The sequence below is a fragment of the Gracilinanus agilis genome, chromosome 5, assembly GCF_016433145.1.
Source record: "Gracilinanus agilis isolate LMUSP501 chromosome 5, AgileGrace, whole genome shotgun sequence".
Taxonomy (NCBI): Eukaryota; Metazoa; Chordata; class Mammalia; order Didelphimorphia; family Didelphidae; genus Gracilinanus; species Gracilinanus agilis.
This window is the reverse complement of record NC_058134.1, coordinates 218843069-218864774: the sequence shown is the minus strand read 5'-3', so window position 1 is coordinate 218864774 and position 21706 is coordinate 218843069. Positions and strand designations below refer to the sequence as shown.

The 21706-nt window shown below is 46.0% G+C and overlaps 1 protein-coding gene across 1 annotated transcript in view; it reads right to left on the bottom strand.

Annotated features, from left to right (window-relative positions):
• MYH9 (myosin heavy chain 9) overlaps positions 1 to 4117 on the bottom strand; it is a 141268-nt gene extending 137151 nt beyond the window's left edge. The window contains exon 1 of the mRNA XM_044679127.1: positions 3925 to 4117. The gene's annotated coding sequence lies outside the window, so the exon portion shown is untranslated. The remainder of the gene's footprint in view (positions 1 to 3924) is intronic.
• Between the last annotated feature and the right edge of the window lie 17589 nt (positions 4118 to 21706).

The window sequence follows — 21706 nt, the reverse complement described above, 5'->3', positions numbered from 1 at the left end:
TACACTCACTTTGTGGCCACAGACAAGTGCCCTCAGCATGGCTACATTCTAAGAGACAGATGAAGTAACTACTCTGCCTCAGTGGAGCAACTCTCCACGCTAGGAGCTCCTCCATCCAGTAGAAGAAAACATCACTCTACACCAAAAAGGGAAATGCTATATAAATGGGTGTTACAATTCTGATGACAGCCAGCATGGCATTATAAAAGGAGCCCTAGAATAATTTATGAGGTAGAAGACAAAAATTCAGGTCCTGGATTTGATCCTTACTAGCTGAATAATCTTGAATAAAGTCTTGTTATCTCTAAGTATCAGTTTATTAATTTACAAAATGAAGTTAATAATGCCTGCCATAGTTACCTTGCTGTGATGAAAGCTTACAAAACCTACAGTGAAGATGGACTTACTGTACCACGTAGTTCTACAGTCCATCCTTCACTACAAACTGTAGGGGGCTGCCAGGGGCCTCATCCAGCCCAAGATTGCCACAGGAAGTCACCCTCCCCAAACCAGGAGTTAAGGATGAGATAGCTCCTTGCCCACCTAATGTCAACACAAAGGGAGAATACCCAGGGCAGCTCAGAAGATGCTGCTTTACCCAGTAAATCAGGGACATTCATTCAATTCTGACACCCCCACTAGATGTACTATTCTCACTGTTTCTGGAACGTGAGATGGAGGAAGAAGAGTTGGCACTGACTAGGTTGGGTTTTTCACCTCTTTGTTTCTTTCTAGAGGAAGGCTAAGCAGAGAGGAAAACAATTGGCATCCTTTTCTCTCCTTCTGAAATAAAGATGCCAAGCTGGTTCCGGGCAGTCCAGAGGTACTTCACTGAAAGCTTAGCAAAAAAAAAAAAAAAAGAAAAGTGCAGAAAGCAGGCCCGTGCCGGTTCCTGGCAACATTTTTCTGGGGCCCAGTAAGAGGAACTAAGAGAAGCCTTGTCTCATGCATCTGAAGGCCAAATAAGCAAATGTAATTAAGATGCATGTCACCCTAGAGAAGGATAAACGGGCCAACATTCTCATATAAACCATTTTAAATTTAACCCTAGTGCTCCTCAGAATAGTAGCTCCCAACTCCAGAGCCCTTTAGGGTTTCCCATCTCTGCTCTCATGAACAAGAATGTGAATGATTTGTAGGAGTCCCAAAGGCACCCTCCCATAGGGGCATTTCTAGAAGGAGTCTCTGAAATGCTGGTTCGCATTTCTACAACCCGAAGTGGCTAAAGAGCTATCCCTGTGCGTCATCTCATTTGCTTCTTACAACAGCCCTATGAGGTAGGTAACCAGGCAAGTATCATTATCTCCATTTTACAGACGAGGAAACAGCCTCTGCTGGGAGCCCACATTCATACAACCTTATTAAGGAGAAGGCGGCCCTCCAAACCCAAATGCACAAGACTAGATCACTCAACACCAGCCTTGAAGGAGGTGCATCTCCTAACTTGCTGAAAAGTGGAGCCTTTTCCAGTCAAGCTCACCCCAGGCTGGGCCAGCCACCTGCAGCTGTGATGGCCCTAAAATGAGAAGGCAACAATTTGCAAGGTTTTAATTACCCCCAATTACCTGCTAAATGACTCTTCACTTTCTGAACCTAAATTTGCCTCAGTTAGCAAAGCTTGAATTGTGCTCAGAACCCTCCTTGATCTTCTTCCCCTAACCAGAAATGGACTCTCCCAGCTCCCACAAGGCTGAGGCGCTTCTCATCCAGAAGATCAATCCCTATGAAACATCTACTAGATGCTAGTCACTGAGCTAAGTACTAGATTGTGTCTTACTATACAGGTAGGAGCTATCAGAGGCAAGGGAGACCCTGATCCTCTGAACCACCGGTCCAGGAGCCACCTGAGAACAAGGACTATCTTGAATACCCCACAGCGGCTGAGATGTCAAGAAATGTTTGCTAAAACTATAAAATCTGATTCTTCTATTTAAAAAGGGGGGCAAGGCAAAGCAGGACAGCATGAGAGGGTAGACCATAGTTCTTAAACTGAGTGGCTCAACTTAGCCACATTGTTACAGTGAACAAGAGGAGGTGTCTGGGCTTTCAACAGTAACTGATGCAACCTGTTACTTTCAAAGCTAGGAAAAGATGTCAGTGAATAACCTGCATAGAAAACCAGTATAGAAACCTGGGTTTCTCTGTAGGAACCATGTGCTACAAAATACAAACTTTTCAGGCTCACTTCACTCTGGCTAATGACTTATTCTGAAATTATGCCGGGGGGGCCCTTCTCAGTTTAAGAGATCTAAAGAAATGGACCGAGTTTTCTGTCTATCTGGAATGGCTTTTTTCTCCAGAGAAAAACCACAGGGTTTACACTTTTACTCTTCCCTTCCCTTCAAGGGGTTTTTGGCTTATAGAGGACCTGCCCTCAAGCCCCACAGGGTGTGGCTCAGGAGGGAAGGCGGGGAGGGCAATCAGGAAAAAGCCCCAAACATTTGCACAAACAGGAAGGAGGAAACTTAGATCAGCCCAAAGTAGAGCCGCAAAAGATGGGTAGGCTCTAGTGTCAGGGTAGGTGATCAGAGAGGGAAGCAGAGTTGAGGCTGTACCTCACTCACAGCAAGTTAGGGCAAGGTATGAAAGGCTCTTAGGCAGAAAGCCCTCAACCCGGATTCCAGACACCACAGCCAGGTCCTCACCCTTAATGGCCCTCCTAAGCAAAGTCAAGGGTCAAAGGATGGAGGAGCTGGAGTCTGTCCAAGCCTGGGGCTCCAGGATGCCACCGTTCCTGCGGCTCCCTTCCTTGGCCCAACTACACCCACCCTCCCTCCACCCTCCTCTTTCTGGGCTCCACTAAACAAGGCCAAGTGAATAAGGAAGTCGTGATGGGAGGGCGGAAATCAGAGCTGAGCTCAATGCAATGTCTGCAGCAGGGCTGTCTGCCTCTGACTCAGGAGCTAACCCTGACAGCTGCCAAACGGTCTCCGTCCGCCCGTTACCTCCGAGAAAGGCCTGGAAACTTCAAAAAGTGCCTCCCCCCCACTCCCTCCTATGCCCAGAGTCTCTGCTGCCCCATGCAGAGCTGGGAGCCCGGCCAGACCAACCTCCCAGGGAGGGGTTAAAAAGTGGGGCCAACTTCAGAGTTCTCCCAGTAAGTAGTCATTTATGGGAATCTAGGGTGAGCTCCGGTGCAAAGAGTGAACAGAGATAAGGAGGCGGGATGGGCAACTTCAGGAAACTGAGTCATCAGAGGGCCCCAGGGGATGAAGGAGAAAGGTTGGGAGACTCAAACTTCCAAAGAGTGGAAGTTCCTTGAAGGCAGTCACTTGGTCTTTGTCTTTACTTAGGGTCCCAGATCTAGGAGGTATTTAATAAATATTTCTTCAAATGAATGGAAGAGGATAAGAATAAGAGATAAGTGAAAGAAGGGAAAGACAGAAAGAGAAGAGGGAGACAGAATGGGGAAGAGGGGAAAGCAAAAGGGAGACAGAAAGGGGGAGGGGGGAAAGGGGAGACAGAAAGGAAAGAGAGAGAAGGGAAATCAAGGGAGAAAAGGGAGCATTACGGGGGATGAGGACCCAGTGGGCTTCGGTCCTGGGGGAGCCCTCCTACCCTCCAAGTGCCTTCTTCGTCCCCCTAACGCCCCTATTCCAGCCCTAGACCCCCAATTCCAAAGAATCCGAAGCCGTCCTCAAGCCTCCTTGCGGCACCTCCTCCACCAAGAGACCTGGGGCCGCAGAGAGCCCAAGCCGCACTGGTGCCTGCCCTCGGCGAGAGCCCGCTTGCGCAGGGTCCTCCAGTGCTCCGGGAGCCCGCCCGCACCCCATTTCCGGGCGCGCCGAGGCTGCGAACCAAGTGGCCGCCCGCCCGCGGCCGCTGCAGACTATGTGCCTCGTAGCCGCCCGCCCAGCTCTCGGGCGCGCTCCCCGCGGCGAGGGCAGCAGCAGCTGTTGGCCTCGGAGGACGCAGCGAGCTCACCTGAGCCCGGATCTGGTCCCTCAAGCCGATGTCCGGCCGATTCTGTGTGGGTACCTGCTCCGGCTTGCCACCTGCGCTCGGGCGGACGGGACGAAGGCGGGCTGGAAGGACGGGCAGGAGGGAGGAAGGGAGGCCGGCAACGCCAGCCAGCCAGCAGGTCAGGTTCGCTCTGCCTTGTGCCCCGGCCGGCCTGCCCAGGAACGGCGGTGATCTGCCAGCCGCGCCTCGCCTCACCGCGCCCCAGCCCCGCCGTGCCGCTCCCTGCACCGCCCAGTCCCGCCCCCTCCAGCCTTACTAACCCAATGCGCGGCCAGCCGCGCGGCCCGAAACCCTCCCCAGGAGTCCCCGCGCCCAATCGCAGCACTCTAGCTGGTCGACGGACGGGCCCATGGGCCCGTGGGAAGCCTAGGGGGCGGGGAGAGGGAAAGCCAAAGGCAAAGGGCTTTTCCCGAGCTCTATTCACTTTCTCCCAGCCCCCTACTGCCTCGCCCTCCAAGGCTCCTCCCCCTGCTTCAATTGAACCAATTACAACCTATCGTTGAGCTTGATGAATAGACTACTCGACCCACGGGAAGCCGAGCGGACCGAGGGAGGGGCGTTGGAAGCCAAAGGAACCGGGCTTTCCCTCCAGTCCCAGTCCTTTCCCTTTACTCTCCCTCCCGCCTTCCTAGGCGGGAGCCCCACCTCTCTAGACGCTCCCCAACGGACCGCCGGATTTGAGGATGATGATTGGCAGGAGGTGGAGCCAACCAGAAAGCAGCAGCTGGGGTCCCGGAGCCGGCAACTCGGACTGGGCTTCCCAGCTTTTGGATGGAGCGAGGCCGATCCAGGAAGAAACAGGAGCTCGATGAAGACTTTATGGAGGAGTTTGGCGCGTGATTATTGCAGCCGTATTTCTAGTGCATCCTTCCCATCAGTCACTCTTGCTAGTCCTAGGTCAATTGTGCCTATTTTACTAAAGGTGAAACTGACGGCCCCGGAGGGGAGACCTCACCCAGCCAATTGGAGACGGGCCAGGATTTGGGTTTTGAACTTAAGTCCTCCAGCTCCAAATCCAGGACTCTTCCTACCACATCCCATTGCTTCTTTCCCAACCATGTCCATCCTCCTCAAGCCCCAACCTTGCCTCTGGGACCATGACCTAGCCTTGGAGTAGTCAGAGAAGATGCAAACTCCCAGCCCGGTCTCCCTCTGGAAAACCTCTGCCTTCCCACCCCACCCTTTCCTAAGCTCCCTTTGTCCCAGACGAAAAGGTATTCCTCCTCCTAATCAAGGTTAACCTGTGCCCTGATCCCATCCCCTTCTGCACCTTCTCGGGCTGATTCGTCAGCCCTGTCCTGCCGGCTCCCTATGGATGTACTTCTGAGCCTGTCAGGGCCCCTCTACTTTCTCTTCCAGTGGAATCTGATGTCCCCCCCCCCCCAGGCATTTCAGACTTAAAATAATCCCCATTACCTTTCTTTCCCAAACTCCCCTCTTCTCAATTTTCCTGGCCACTGTCAAATCCCACTCCCACCTGGCCCCCAGTCAGGGAGACTCAGAATTGTAGGGGTCATCCTCTAATAAGCTCACTCTCTCCCAAATAAAACCTGTGACCAAATCTTGTCCTTTCTGCCCTCAAAACACCCTCCCAATCCCAGAGGTCCTCATATGGCACTATCACTCCTACTTCTGGCCATCATCTTCTCTCCTCTGACTGTGCAGCCTGCTTCTAGTCTCTCCCTTCTTCAATCCTTCTCCAGAGCCTCTGAAGTAATATCTTCTAAAGGGACCAGTAACCCTCCTCTACTCAGCTTCAGTGGCTCCCTGTTAAGCCCTACAATAAAATGCCAATTGCTCAATGTAGATGAAAGAAAGCTCTTCAAATCTGGCCCCTTCCAGGCCTTGTACCATTGCTCTCCTCCATTCACCCTCTGATCTAGCCATACTGGTCTATTTACTGTAATACACCCAGGATGCTCCATCCTCCTATGTGCCCAAACACCACTGAGTATTTATTATATGATATAAGGTGTCCCCAGATTCTTGGGTGCAGTTTTAAGCCTTAGTACCTTAGAATACACTAAGACTTTGGGGATATCTTATATTTTGCACTTACCGTAGGACATATGTTTCCTTTCCCTAACGGAATATAAGCTGGGGGCAGCTAGGTGACTCGGTGGATTAAGAGTCAGGCCTACCCCAAAGAGATCATAGATAAACAGACTTGTACAAAAATATTTATAATCGCGCTATTTATGGTGGCAAAAAAACTGGAAAATGAGGGGATGCCCTTCAATTGGGGAATGGCTGAACAAATTGTGGTATATGCAGGTGATGGAATACTATTGTGCTCAAAGGAATAATGAACTGGAGGAATTCCATGTGAACTGGAAAGACCTCCAAGAATTGATGCAGAGTGAAAGGAGCAGAGCCAGAAGAACATTGTACACAGAGACCAATACGCTGTGGTAAAATTGAACGTAATGGACTTCTGTACTAGTAGCAATGCAATGACCCAGAACAATTCTGAGGGATTTATGGAAAAGAACGCTACCCACATTCAGAGGAAGAACTGCAGGAGTAGAAACACAGAAGCAAAACAACTGCTTGAACACATGAGTTGAGGTGGACATGTTTGGGGATGTAGATTCAAAACAACCACACCAGTGCAACTATCAACAATTTGGAAATAGGTCTTGATCAATGACACATGTTAAAACCAGTGGAAATTCGAGTAAGCTATGGGGGTGGGGGTGGGGTGGAGGTGGGGGGGTGGAGGGGAAAATAAGAACATAAATCATGTAACGATGGATAACTTTTCTAAAAAATAAAATTATTTTTAAAAAAACGTCAGGCCTAGAGATGAGAGGTCCTGGGTTCAAATTTGACCTCAGACACTTCCTAGCTGTGTGGCTCTGGGCAAGTCACTTAATCCCCATTGCCTAGCCCTTACCACTCTTCTGCCTTGGAGATAATACAAAGTATTGAATCCAAGATGGAAGGCAAAAACCCAGCGAAATTGTGTGTTGGCTAGGGGTGAGGGTGGTGGTGGAGGAGGTGGGGTTTGGGGGAGAGGGAAAGAACATGAAACATGTAACTATGGGAAAATATTCCAAATAAAAATTTAAATTAAAACCAAGACGGAAGGTAAGGGTTTTTATTTTTTAAAAAAATGAGTGACTAAACTTGACTTAAAAATACAAACTTTCAAAAAGATACAAAATGCTAAAATGTTGCTCTAGGGATAAGCAGTCATATATGAAACTAAAATCCAGTTTACAATCCTTGTTCTTAATCAGACAATAAGTTCTATTCAGTCCACCATATTGCTTCTTGGAGGTCATTCATGATCAGAAAGCCAAGTTTCTATTGAGTGGAGGGGCCAGAAGCCAAACTGAAGCAAAGTCCATAAGTATAGATCATTTGAATTTCCAGAAGTAGTCAGACAGAGGTGAGAGATGAAGTGATACCTTGAAAAGATAGTAGCAACAGAGTCAAGAGAAAATGGGTTAGTCTTTTTTTAATAGGTTGGGGAAAACTAAACATTGTGAGCACTCCTGAGAAAATGGAGAGGTCATGATAAGGATGAAGATCAAATTCAGGTAGAACAAGAGAGTGGTAAAGATGGACCATTTCATGGTCCCAGATCTTCAAGATAAGGAAATCTCAAGTGATAAATGATAGCACCAACAGAGGGGGAGAGAGAAAATACCAATACCATAGAATGCCTTAAGGCCTGCAAAGCACTTTATAGATATAAGATTCTCACAACAGCCTTGTGACATTAGTGCTGGGATATTATTACCACATTTTACAAGTAAAAAAAAGTGAGGCTTCAAGAAGTTAAAATTACTTGCCAAAGATCACACAGTTAATAAAGATTTTAACCCAAATCTCCAGGGTCTCTAAAGCTGCCTCTTTTCCCATGATATTACATTGCCATGATGAAGAAGAGGGAATGACTACAGAAGCAAGCTCAGGGAACAGAGGGAAAGATGAAAGGAGTAAGAAGGCATTCAGGAATGAGATGAAGGCCACAGGACACAGGATTCTAGATCTAGACCCAGAAGGCACTTAGAAGTTGTCTGGTCTACTTCTCCCATTTTACAGGTAAGAAGATTGAGACCCAGGGACATAAAGTGAGCTGCTAAGGTGGGACGGTCAGCCTTGACAAGCCATTGAGAGCAAAGGAAATGAGAAGACAGATGAAGGCAATGCAGAGCTTTGGATCCTTGTTGCCTTCTTTACAGACTCTTCCTGCCCACTCCTAAATGTGGTCTTCCCAAAGTCTTTGCTTGTTTTTCTCCAGTGATGGGTTTGTCTTCCTTGGGAATCCTCAAGCAGACACCTAAAGACCAATGATTGGGTACATTATTGAAGGGATTCCTTTCATTTCTGGCTCAGACTCTATGACTGCTGAGGTCTCTTTCATTTTTCAGATTCTGTGACTTGTTATCCTTCTTTCTCTCTGTCTTTGTCTTTCTGCCTCTCTCTCCCTGAACTTTCCTACTCCCACAATGTCACCTAACCCCTCTATGTGGATGACTCACAAATCCCTATGCTCAGCCCTGACCTCTCACCTTAGACCCAGTTCTGTGTTTCCCAGTTGCCCAGTAAATATTTCTAGAGTTTTTGGATGTCATCCCAGCATTTCAAATCCAATGTGGCTAGTATTGAACACGTTGTCTTCTCTTCCTTCCCTAAACCTGCTCCTCCCACTGATTTCTCTAATTCTGTCAAAGGCACCACCATCTTCCTAGTCACTTACTATGCAGTTCTTCATCCTTATTGCCTTCTTCCTCTCCTCATTGTTCAGGTCTAGTCAGTTCTCCCGACTCCTTCTCAGATCTACATTTCTTTGCCTTTATCCTTCATGAGATAGTCATCACATTGGTCTTCTTTCCCCTACTAAACTATAAGCTCTTTGAGTACAGGAATTCATCTCATCTCCATCTGGATCCCCAGCAGGGGGATTTAGGATAGTTTCTTTGCCATAAATATTGATTTGATGAGTAAAGGAAGATTTTCGTGCTAAGAGAGGCAGTATGGCAATAGGAAAAGAAAGAGCTGCTGTTGAAAGTCTAGACACCTGGGGCCTAACCCTTGCTTTCCCTCTATACCTTTTTGAGGTTATGCTGGGTCTCTTAAGCTATCCATCTGGTGAAGCCTAAGGATTCCTCTCAGAATCATGATTTTTGTGAGAATTTAATCGCATTATTCAAATCCATTTTTTTGATTGGATGAAGAAAAAGGCCTGGAGCTTACCTGTATAAGGAGGATTCACATGCACTCTGGGAGGATAGCAAAAGCTTAGTGGATCCTTGGCACCTGCAAGACTTGCCTCTTATCCCACACGACTCCTGGACACTGATCAGGATTGAGGTCAAGTTCGCCAAATCAGAAGGACTCAGGAAAAAAGATGTGAGGAAAGATATAAGTTTTGGGTCAGGAAAGGAAGGGGGCCTCTTTTTGCTGGGAACCAAAGAAAGAGGAGGTGGCTAAGAGAGTATGAAGGTGTGCCTCAAAGTTGGCTCTTTTTGGCTCTGTGTGTGAAACAGTTTGAGGAGGCAAATCTTTTAATTTATTTAATGAATAATTATAAATTAAGATACAGTCTCAGGGGCAGCTGGGTAGCTCAGTGGATTGAGAGTCAGGCCTAGAGACAGGAGATCCTAGGTTCAAATCCAGCCTCAGACACTTCCCAGCTGGGTGACCCTGGGCAAGTCACTTGACCCCCATTGCCCACCCTTACCACTCTTCCACCAAGGAGCCAATACACAGAAGTTAAGGGTTTAAAAAACAAACAACAACAACAACAACAACAAAGGTACAGTCTCCAGATAATTTTAATCTTGACATTTTAAATTCATAAAATCAACCACATAGGATTACAAGTGAAACCAATTAGTGAGATAGTTACCAAAATGTTTTGTTTTGCTTTAAAGTGCATAGACCCCAGGTTAAGAAGCCCTAAACCAGAAGGCAGAAAGATGACTCAGCGGATTGAGGGCCAGGCCTAGAGATGGGAGATCCAGGGTTCATAATCCAGCCTCAGACACTTTCTAGCTATGTGACTTTGGGCAAGTCACTTAACTCCCATTGCCTAGCCCTGACTGCTCTTCTGCCTTAGAACCAATATACAGTTCTGATTCTAAAATGAAAGGTAAGGATTTTTTTTTTAGAACTCCTAACTACATTCAGGTTGGACAATGAGATCACAGAAGTTTTGAGCTGAAGGGACCTTTTATTAAATTAGTCCAGGATTATCTAATGTTAATCCAACTCCTTTATTTTGAAGCTTAAGAAGCTACAGCAAAGGCAAATGATGATCAATGACACATGGAAAACCCAGTGGAATTGCTCATTGGCTACAGGAGGGGAATGGAAGGAGGGAAGGGAAAAAACATGAATGATGGAACCATGGGAAAATTCTCTAATTAATCAATTAAATAAAATTGAAAATAATAAAAAGAAAAATGGAAAAACGGAAAAGAAAAAAAGAAAGGGCAAATGACTATACTGAGGCTTTGGTTCAGATTGCTTCTGTCTAGACCTGGGATTTCATTTCTGTGGTTCTGAGTGAAGAAATTCTATTCTTGCAGATCTGGGTGTTCCATAAATTATAATTTGGAGATTTGCCCACATTCATATAGCAAGTCAGTATATATCAAAGGCAGGACATGAACTTGAGTCTTCCTGATAGTCAATAAACATTTATTTATCATAAATCCTCTGCCAGGCACTGTGCTAAGCATATCAGTCTCTCTTACACAGTGTCTTACTCCAAAGTTATCTAGCTAATAGCAGAGTTGAGACTGGAGGTCCCTTCAATCTAAAGTTGATGATTGGAGTGTAGTTGGTGGCTCAATGGATTGAGAGCCAGACTTAGAGACAGGAGGTCCTGGGTTCAAATGTAGCCTCAGATATTTCCTAACTGTGTGACCCTGTGCAAGTCGCTTACCCACCATTACCTAGCCCTGACCATTCTTCTGCCTTGAAACTAATACACACAACTAAGATGGAAGGTGAGGGTTTAAAACAAGTAAGTAAATAAAGTTGATGGCCCTAAAACTGGATTGATTTTGATCCTTCCTTCTGAATGGCACCACATTTCAGCCATTTCTGACTGTCACTAAATACAAGAGAGCAGAACTGATAACAACTGTATGGTAGTCATAGTTTCTTGGGTGTGACCAAAGGGGAATGGGCCAGCACTGACAGGGAGCTGTCCAAGTTACAAAAAATAGCTCTGGGAGCAAGAGATCCTTTGGCCCTAAAGGTGCAGAACAGAGTTGGAGTTGAGCCAGCTCCAAGTGATCTGAAGTTTAAGGTGGGTGTGAAGTAAAGGTCCTTGGTTGGCAATGGTTAAAGTTGCATAGAATGTTTCTGCCCCTCCATTTAGGTGCCCGGGAGGGCAAAGTGAAGGCAAGAGATTGGGGAAGCTCTCATCTTACCCAAGAGAAGGACTCACGACCATCTTTGAGACATTTAACTAAAGGAAATTGTAATCAAACCACAGAGTGTTCTTGGTCAAGAGAGGGAAGTGTCACTAAATGTGATGAAAGAGACTCATAGCTAAGTGTCCTCAGTGTCAACAGACGGCAAAAGTATTAAGATAGTGATAACAAGACTGAAATGAGAACGGCAGAACAGAGGATAGAAGTTTTCTTCTCACGAGGTGTTGCAGAAGGCTAGACCACAACTGGAAGGGCTATTGTTGAAGGTGGAGAAAGAAGGACGTGCATGTCATCCATTCTCTCCAGCCTTTGTGTCTGAGGTGCCTCTGGTCCAAAGGTGCAGAGTTATATAGGGAAGGGAGAAGGTAGACAGACTGGCATAGTGGCAAGAAGCCTAGCTCAGAATTAGAAGACTGAAGTTTGAAGCCTGGCTCTACCACTTGCTAAGGACAAGTTTAGGACAAGTTATTTCTCCGGGCCTCAGTTTCCTCCTTTGTCAAATGAAGGGGCTTGAATCAGATGACCTCCGTTGGTCCCTTTCAGCTCTAGATTCTAGCATCACACTTCTCTTAGCTCAAGCCCACATCCCATTAGACAAAGCCCCAAATCAGAAACCTGTTCATAACCATTTTAACAGCAGGACCTCACAGTTCTTCTTCAATTCCATGCCTACTTTAAATTTCATTATCACTTAAAGCTGCCCCCACTCTAAGAACATAGGCTATGAAATGGTGCTCTCTGTTCTCTCCTTTCTCCTTCCTATGACCCTTGACTTTCCCCTATTGTTTGGTTATCACCCGGAGATAATATTTCTAAGGTGCTTAGCACAATGGCTGGTACATAGTAAGTGCTTAATAAATGTTTGCTCTTGTGTATAATTGATATCGTACTTGTTACCTTCTCAATGGATGGGGAAGAGACTGGAGGAATTAAGACAATTTGGAACTCCAAATTCTGAAAAATGAATGTAAGGGGGACAGGTAGGTGGCTCAGAGGGTTGAGAGCCAGGCCCAGAGATGAGAAGTCCTGGGTTCAAATCTGGCCTTAGACATTTCCTAGCTGTGTGATCCTGGGAAGTCACAACTTCCATGGCCTAGTTCTTACTGCTCTTCTGCCTTGTAATCAATACATAGTATTTATTCTAAGGTGGAAGATAAGGGTTTTGGGGGAAAAAAATGAAAGGAAGGATGGAAGGAAGGCAGGAAAAAAGGAAGGAAGGAAGGAGGGAGGAAGAACTAATTTTCTTTAAAAGAAAAATGAAGAAAATAAATAAATAAACAAACATATAAATAAATAAATAGGCGCTTGTTCCCTGTTCTTGTCAGAGTATTGCCTTGCTGAATCTTGGGCCCCATGGTTAGTCATATCAGCAATATTTGCAAATATTACACATGTACAGTACACGTTGTATCCCCTAATAGAACATGAGTTCTTTGAGGACAAAGCGGACTTCATTTTTGTCTTTGTGTGTCCAGTACCTATCACAATGCCTGGCACAGAGCAGGAAGAAAGTACTTAAAGCAGGAAGCAGGTACTTAATAACTGACTTTTGCTCCCTCTGGATCTTCTGATATTCTGGGCTAGCTTCTCCCCAGCCCCAGGGGAGCCCCAATCTTTGCTATCTCTGACCTTTTCCCCAGGCCATCTAGTATTACTCAAGGAGGTCATCAGACCCATGCTGACCATGCCCACTGCAAATTCATGCTATTTAACCTCAGCTGGGCCCTCTGTGCTACTCAGCAATCCTAATTTATCGCCTGTTGACATCCTATTGAATTCCCCAAGCAGCTGTTCGAAAGCTCTTCCTCTGTCCTCAAGCCCCCAGCCCCACCTGCCCCCTTTATTCCCAACAGATGATCTCACCTCCTACTTACAGAGATTAAGGTCATCCAAGGTGACCTCCTTCAATGGCTCTCCTCTCCACCTCAAATCTCACCATAGCTTCAATTGCCTTCTTCTCTTCCTCCTTCTATGTCCTTCTCCTCAAAAAAAAGGGGGAAAAAAGAGCCTCGCCTCCTTTTTCAGGCTAACCTTGCAACTTGGGCTCTGAAATGCTACCTTCCCAAAGCCTCCTGGATGATACAATCATTCCTAGGAAGAGAGCTTAGAGCTTGAGGAGACTTCAGAAACCGACTAGTGCCATACACTCCCATTTTATAGGAAATTAGGAAACTGAGCCCCCAAATGGCAAGTAACTCAACCAAGGTTATAAAGGCAGTAAGGGTCAGGGGCTGAATATGAATCTGGGTCCTCTGGTTCTAGGACCAGGGCCCTTTCTACTGTACCAGGCTGCTGCCAAGTACCTTCACCAACCCATTCACTTTACAGAGGAGGAAAATGAATCCTGAATGGTCTAATGGCTAATAACCATCTCAGAGGGTAGGAAATAGCAAATCTAGAATTTGAACCCAGGACCTCCATTTGGATTCATCCCATCTCCTTTTCTCCTTGTCTTTTCTGCCAGCCTTTCTCACTATCTGTTCTCTCCGTTCTGACTCCTTTTCTTTAGTCTCTGTCCCTCACTATATCTTTTCTCTGCAAAGCTCTTTCCATCTCCCTCTCTCCCTCCCTCTCTGCCTCTCTGTGTGTTTTCCTTTGTCTCTCTGTTCCCTTTCTGTCTCCTCTCTGTCTTTACTTTCTTCTCTCTCATCTCTGTGTATCTTTCCGTGTTTCTCTTCTCTCTGTTTCCTCTCTCTTTTCTGTGTGTATGTGTTTCTGTGTGTGTGTGTGTGTGTGTGTGTGTGTGTGTGTGTGTGTGTCTTTCCTCTCTCTGTCTTCTCGGTCTCTGTCTTTCTCCCCTTGGTGAGGTGACCTCCTGACCTCTGAAAGGTTGATATTACAAGTATTCCTTATCTCCATTCTTCAGATAACAAAACTGAGAATCAGAAAGCTTAAGTGACTTGTCCATGTCGGTGTCAATGGTGACCTCTGAACCCAGGTAGCAGCCACTTCAATGAGGCCTTGAAGGAGTATGGCTATTTAGATGGGGAGAGAAAAGCCATTGATGGGATAGATGAGGACCACATGTCAGCCTTTTCTCTGCTGTGGGGCATAAAGGCATTTTTCATTAATTAGTAAAATTTAATTGCTTCTGTTTTCAGGTAGTCTTCATGGTGTCACAAAACCAGACTTGTGTCTCTTGGAGATCCCTTTTGGAGGATGGTTTCATGACAGTGTCATACTCCAGAGAGGAGCATTAGCGGATGGGGAAAACCTGCATATCTTTTGTGACCTGGTGCCAACAGATGCCAAGAACTGGCCACTTGTAGCCAGTCTCATTGATTTGTTTTTCTTCCTGGACAGAGTGCTCTGAGGTAAGTGCTTTCTATACCACTGAGGTGTCTGTCCTCTGGGTTCAGGGGAGGGAAGTTGACTCCCTGGAAGCCTGGATCCAGTACCTTGTTTAAGTCTCACAGATGACCTGTCCTGGTGAGCCCTTTGGATGCCATTTGGACAGCTCCAGAGCTCTTGGTGACTCACTAGGTCACACTGTTCTGGTTACAGAGTCACAGTTAGGAGGACTCAGTAGCTGCCCTTCTTGGTGTGGCCAAAAACTTTCACCGAGTGGCAAATCAGCCTCCTGAGCTCACCAAGAGTCTTGCAACGCCTACCACCAATGATGCCGTCATTTCCCCACCACCACCCCCACCACTGACCCTCAGTCCTGGCACATCTCAGTACTATTCAAAGGGTCAGCTACTCCTCAAGCAGCTACAATCTAAGCTCAATAACAGGGATGGGGGCTGGGCCTTTGATTTCAATGGTTTAGGGACATCCCAAGGAAGCAAACTCCTTCTACCAACCCAGGTTGGCACCCTCTTATAGTCTTTTTTTTTTGAACCCTCACCTTCCATCTTGGAGTCAATACTGTGTATTGGCTCTAAGGCAGAAGAGCAGTAAGGGGTAGGCAATGGGGGTCAAGTGACTTGCCCAGGGTCACACAGCTGGGAAGTGTCTGAGGTCAGATTTGAACCCAGGACCTCCCATCTCTAGGCCTGGCTCTCAATCCACTGAGCTACCCAGTTGCCCCCGTCTTATAGTCTTTGGGAGTTGCCTAAAGCACTGAGCAGTTAAGGGACTTATAAGGGTCAAACAGACAATAACCTACATTTATATCTATTTGCAAAGTCCTTTCCTCATATTTCCCCCTTTGAGCCTCAGAACAACTGCCAGCATTGGTGCTACAGGGATTGTTTTCTTCTCTTTACACAAGGAAAAGGAAGCTAAGAGAATCTGAGTGATATGCCCAAGATCAGGCTGCTCAGTGTCAGGCAGGATTTGCACTCAAGCCTTCTGACTCCAAGTCCAACATTTCTTCTGAGATGCTGAACTACCGAGAAAAAAAGGGTGATGGTATTCTTAGGCCATAAAGGGTTTGTCTCTTCAGTCCCCACTTTCATTTACTTTTCTAACCTTGTCCCTAGTCCAAGTTCTGGCCTCAAGACAAATCTCTGGGGGCAGAGTAGTATGATGAAAAGAGCACTAGGTTTGGTACTAAGGGACCTGGGTCCAAATCCTACCTCTCACCCTTTACTAGCTATGTGATCTTAGGCAAGTCATTTCACCTCCATGGGTCTTAATTTCTTCATCGATAAAGTGATGGGGTTGGTCTATGTGATTTCTGAGGGTCTACAGATTCTGTGTTCCTAGACAAACTAATTAGTTAGGCATGTCTCGGAACTCCCAGGGCATTGAGATGGCAGAATGAAAGCATTCTATCCTCCTGACATTCATCTTATCCATCCATCCATCCTCTCCCTGCTTGGCTTCTCTCCTCGGTGAGCTCCTTTATTCCTCTCCTTCACGGTGACCCCCTTGGTCTGACTTCACTTTTTATTAATGACGGTGGCTCCACAGTGGCTGGGAGGAGATAAATCAATGGAGGGGGTTGGCTTGCCTCCTGTCCTTCCTTGGCCCTGCAGACAGTCCACAGAGGATGAGAGACTCTCTTATCAATCGACTTTCCATTATGTTACTCCCAGTCTGGGACCAGGAGCATGTGCCAGGCAATGAGTTCTGCATTCTCAATGAATCACACCAAACAAGATGAATGAAAAAGCCTTGATTTTACTGACAAGGAAACGGAGGCTCAGAGGGGTCCAATGACTTGCCCAAAGTCACACAGTTATTTAGTGGGCTGAGATTAACAAAACCTTTTCTTTCAAGCAGATGCTGGATTTCTTGAGCTTCTCAATCAATCCCTTTGTCTGCAGGTGGTCATTTGAAGTCCCCAAATCTTTGATGCTTTGGGATACTGCTTTGTTCAGGCCCTGTACCATGGCTGGAACAAATTGTACAGTGCTTCTCCAACTGTTTTTGTTTTTAAAAGGACCAGAGGAAGATAGTCCCTGGAAATTTGACCAGGATGAAAGCTAAGTCAGAAAAGAGCACCCTCTCGTCTATGTTTGAAGGAGAACTTTTGCCCTCCTGGGGCCCTTGGATTGCAATCAAATATTCAGAGATATAGAGGAAAATGGAGAAAAAAATGTTTACTTCAGAGATGAAAGTACATTGCTAAACTAACCACAGGGCCTTGTGTACAGAAACCACATGTCTCAGCAATGCCGGGGAGTGTTACAAACAACCGTGGGGAAAGGATTGCTTCTGCCACTGAGCTCTAGAACCCAGACGTCTTCTTTCTGGTGGGGTATCACCCGGCTGGCCCTCCTTTTGCTAGAGTGGACTGGGGCACTGCCTTGGCATCATACCCCGTGCTCCCAGGTGCTGTTAGATTGGAATCAAGTCAAGTTATTTCATCCATCAACAAGCATTTCTATAATCCCTACTATGTGTCACTAAAGATATAAAGAAAGGCAAAAACAGTCTCTACCCTCAGGGATCCAGACCCTCAGTCTAATAAGACCTTAAGAGTAAAGAAATATTAACTCCCAGGCCTCTGGACCTGGTACCTCTCTCCCATCCCCAGCTTCAGGCACTGAAGAGTCCGGCCAAACTGGCCTTTTTTTTTTTTTTTTTTTTTAATCCTTGTACTTTGGTGTATTGTCTCATAGGTGGAAGAGTGGTAAGGGTGGGCAATGGGGGTCAAGTGACTTGCCCAGGGTCACACAGCTGGGAAGTGGCTGAGGCTGGGTTTGAACCTAGGACCTCCTGTCTCTAGGCCTGACTCTCACTCCACTGAGCTACCCAGCTGCCCCCTAAACTGGCCTTTTTAAAGATGGATTTTTATTGTAATCTTTTCTTTTTACATCCCAGATTCCTGATGTATCTATCCCTTTCTCCCCCATACTCTAACTCCCAATTAGGGGCAGCGAGGTGGCATAATGGAGATAAAGTGGCCTCAAATACTTCCTAGCTATGACTCTGGGCAAGTCACTTTACCTCATCAGTAAAATAGGGATAATAATAGCACCTACCTGGCAGATTTGTGAGGATCAAATAAGAGGCTATTAATATAGCATTTTGTGAACTTTAAAGTGCTTTATACATTCTAGTTATTATCATTATTATTATCTCTTTTGCACAGGCTGTCTGCCCAGGCTTGGAATGTTCTCCCTCCTTATCTCTTTCTCTTAGAATCCCTAACTCTCCTTAAAGATCAATGTCAGCTCCATCATGAAGCCTTTCTTGATTCTTCTGGTTTCCCAGTATCTTCCCCAGCCTCAACCTCCAAAATTACTTTGTGTGTATTTTGTATTCTCCTACCTAAGCTCCTTGAGAGGAGAGATTGTTTCACTCCTTGTCTTTGTATCACTGATACAAAGTGCCTTAGACACATTTTTTAAACCCTCACCTTCTGACTTACAACTGATGCTAAGTATCCATTCCAAGGGAGAAGAGCAGTAGGCTCTGGGCAATTTGGGATTAAGTGACTTGCCCAGGGTCACACAAGTGCCACCTCGCTGCCCGGCTTAGACACAACCGATGAGTGATTCTTGGATGATATGTACAAGCTGTCTCCTTGGTAGAGAGAATACACGCTCCTTGAAGGCAGGGACTGTCTTCCTATCCCTTTGTATCTCCAGTGCCCAGGATAGTGCCTGCTACCCAGCAGATGCTCAATAACAGCCTGGTGAAAGACAGAATGGTTATTTATTGAATTAAAGTGAGATGGGTTACGTTAAGTTGAGGAGAGCTGTTCCAGGTGCAGAAAGTGAAGCAGGAATCTGGCAAGAGAGAAGGTCTTGGCTTTTCTACCAAAAATGGTTACCAGGAATGATTTGCTTTGGAATAAAAACAGTCAGGAGGGGGATGTGGTGCTGTAGAGTATTATCTGATGGGATGTCAGCATGTGGCAACGGGCAGTCCTACTACAGATATAGTCAAGCCAGGAGAAGAGAGTCCTGAACTAACCCCAAGGGACGGGGGGAATGGAGGGAAAGGCAGGCTGGGAAAGGGGCACCACAGAGAGGTGAGTCTGGGAGTGTGTGGGGGGAACATTTGAATCACACGTTAGCAAAGATCAGAGCAGGCTTGAGAAGGAAGCCCAGCCATTCCATCACGTCCCCTGAGTTTTCTTACTCTGGCTCCAACCCCACTTTGCCCCATCCTAGTTACAGGTCTGTTCCAATGAAGAACACTCGTCATTGATCAGAGGATGACAGCTACAGGAACCTTAGGAATCAGCTCATCCCAACTCATCATTGTCCAGACCAATCAATCCATAAGCATTTATCAAATGGTCACTCTGTGCCAGGTTCTGTGCGGGACTCGAGGAATAGAAAGTCAAAAAGGAAACCATTGTTTCTGCCCTCAAGGAGCTTACTTCTAGAAGGAAAAATAGCATGTGTAGATGAGGAACAGGGACCCACTTCAGGGAAATGACTTGCCCAGGGCATGCTGGCATATACGTGTGTATATGTATGTGTGTACAATAAGGCTAAGATTAGAATGACCCCCAGTCCCAGCTAGTCTAATCCAAGACGATTGCTTCATCCACATTTTCTCCAGCCAGAGGCTAAAAAGCACTCTAAACCACACCCCAAGGACCTAAGAGGTGCTTCCATACAGAGCTTCAAAAATCACAGAATTTTTTTTTTTAAGGTAGAAGAGATATCAGGAGCCATATATTTAAATTTCCTCATGAAATGAAAGCAAGGAAATACTGACAAATGAAGGAAGACATTGGGACCCCATAGAATGTATACTGGTCCCAGAGGAAGAGGACCTGATTTAAATCATGCCCTCTGTATGACTTTATTTATTTATTTTTAAACCCTTACCTTCCGTCTTGGAGTCAATACTGTGTATGGGCTCCAAGGCAGAAGAGTGGTAAGGGTGGGCAATGGGAGTCAAGTGACTTGCCCAGGGTCACACAGCTGGGAAGTGTCTGAGGCCAGATTTGAACCTAGGACCTGGTTCTCAATCCACTGAGCTACCCAGCTGCCCCCCTCTGTTTGACTTAAGATAAGACACTTCCTCTCTTTGGGCTTCAATCTCCACATTTTTAAGATGAAGAGGCTGGATCAGATGGCTCCTGAGGTCCCTTCCTGCTCTATATCTACAATTCTAGAATCTTTCTGGGCCTCAGTTTCCTAATAAGAGAGGCTGACTAGATGACCTTTGAGATACCTTCAAGAATTAGAAATACCTCTAGGCCTCAGTTTCCTTGTAAAATAAAGAGGTAGGATGAGATGGTCTCTGAGATCCCTTCCAAGTCAAAGCTCTTATCCTAGCTTCTTATCTACCAAGCACCAACAGTACTTTGTGCCCAGAGTCAGAAAGGAAGGTCCCTATCTATCTACTGGGAAGTTTTCATTGTGACAGACATAGCTAACAGTGTGGATGAGGTGGTATATCCCAAGGTCCAGTGAGGGATGCCAACAAGGAGAACTTCAAAAAAGAGATCATGGTCCACTGGGATGGCCATGGAAGATTCCTGGAGGAGGTTGGTAATAGGCTGAGCCTGCAAGGGTGGGGGATATCATGGAAAAGGAGAAAAAACAATGCAAACTGAGATGAGAGGGAAAGTCATCCTCTATAAATGGTTCCACCAATTGGCTGCCAGGGCAGCTTGAGTTTGCTAAAGCCCCAGATACATTTTGCCTGGGGTGTTCTTACTTAGGGTCTCTAACTTTTAGGGAAATGTGATCCATATGTTTCTAAATCATTCTCACTGAATGCATCCCAGGGTGGTTTTGCACAAAGCTGTTTGATGTACAAAGAGTCTCTGGAGCCTTTTTTTCCTAGAAGTGGGAAGTGAGGTGTGCCAAGACTAAATTGCCCAAAGCCCAGTACCCCTGAGGTTCAAAGGCATTGAGAATGTGGTGGACTGCTCTTTCTCATGCAGGTGGAGATCAGTTCAGATTTTTCCCAGGAAGCCCTGGGGACTGGCTAGCCAGGTGAGAGGCCCACTACCCAAACACACAACTGGAAAAAGTAAAGCTGATCTACTGAGACTGTTTTTTTCTCTTCTGGTTGGCACCTCTCCTTAGGCCATCAAGATCATGACCCTGGTCCCCTTCCTTCTCCCCCCAAAGAAGCCCAGAAACTCAAAAAATGGAAGGGAGTTTTTACCAGAACAGAAATTTCATATGGCATCCCCAACAAGGACTCATCATGCCTCCACCAGAAATCCTTTAGTAGTAATTTATTAATGAGCATTTATTAAATACCTACTGTGAGCTAGTCACTGTAGTAGGCACAGGGGAAACAAAGACAAAAAAACAAAGCAAATCCTGCCCTCAAGAAACTTGTAGTCTAACAGGAGAAACAACACATACATATATAACTAAATATGAACTCTCTATAGATAGGAAAGGGGAAAAAAGAGATTCCCCTTAGTGATTAGAAGTCCACTTCCTCTACAAGCATTCCATTCCATTTTGGGGTAGCTTCAGTGGTCTTGGAGGCTGAGCTGAAATTTGTTTCTCTGCAATGTCACCCTTTGTTCCTCCAGAATGCTACCTGCCCTGGAGCTAAGCAGTACAAGTCTAATGGTTCTTACACAGGAGAACCCTATCTAGACTTCCAGGAAGTGATTGTATTAGCATAGCCCTGAGTAGCCCAGAGAAACGGACTGAAAATTTAAGAGGTAGTGGAGCAGCTGGGTTACATAGTGCATAGAGAGCCAGGCCAAGAGGTGGGAAGACCTGGGTTCAAATCTAGCTGTGTGATCCTGGCCATTTGCCTAATTCTAGCCCCTTTGTCTTAGAGTTGTTCCTAAGGCAGAGAATAAGGATAAAAAAAAAAAAAAAAAGATTAAGAGATAGTAATTAGGCACTTGAAGACACAGCATGGTTTGGTGAAGTGAGTATTATACTTGGAGTCAGGAAGATCTATGTTCAAATGCTACCACAGTTTCCAAATCTGTCAAATGAATGGTTTGGGCTGGGGCTGGATGACTTCTGGCACTAATTCATGATCCTATCCCATGATCTTGTGGC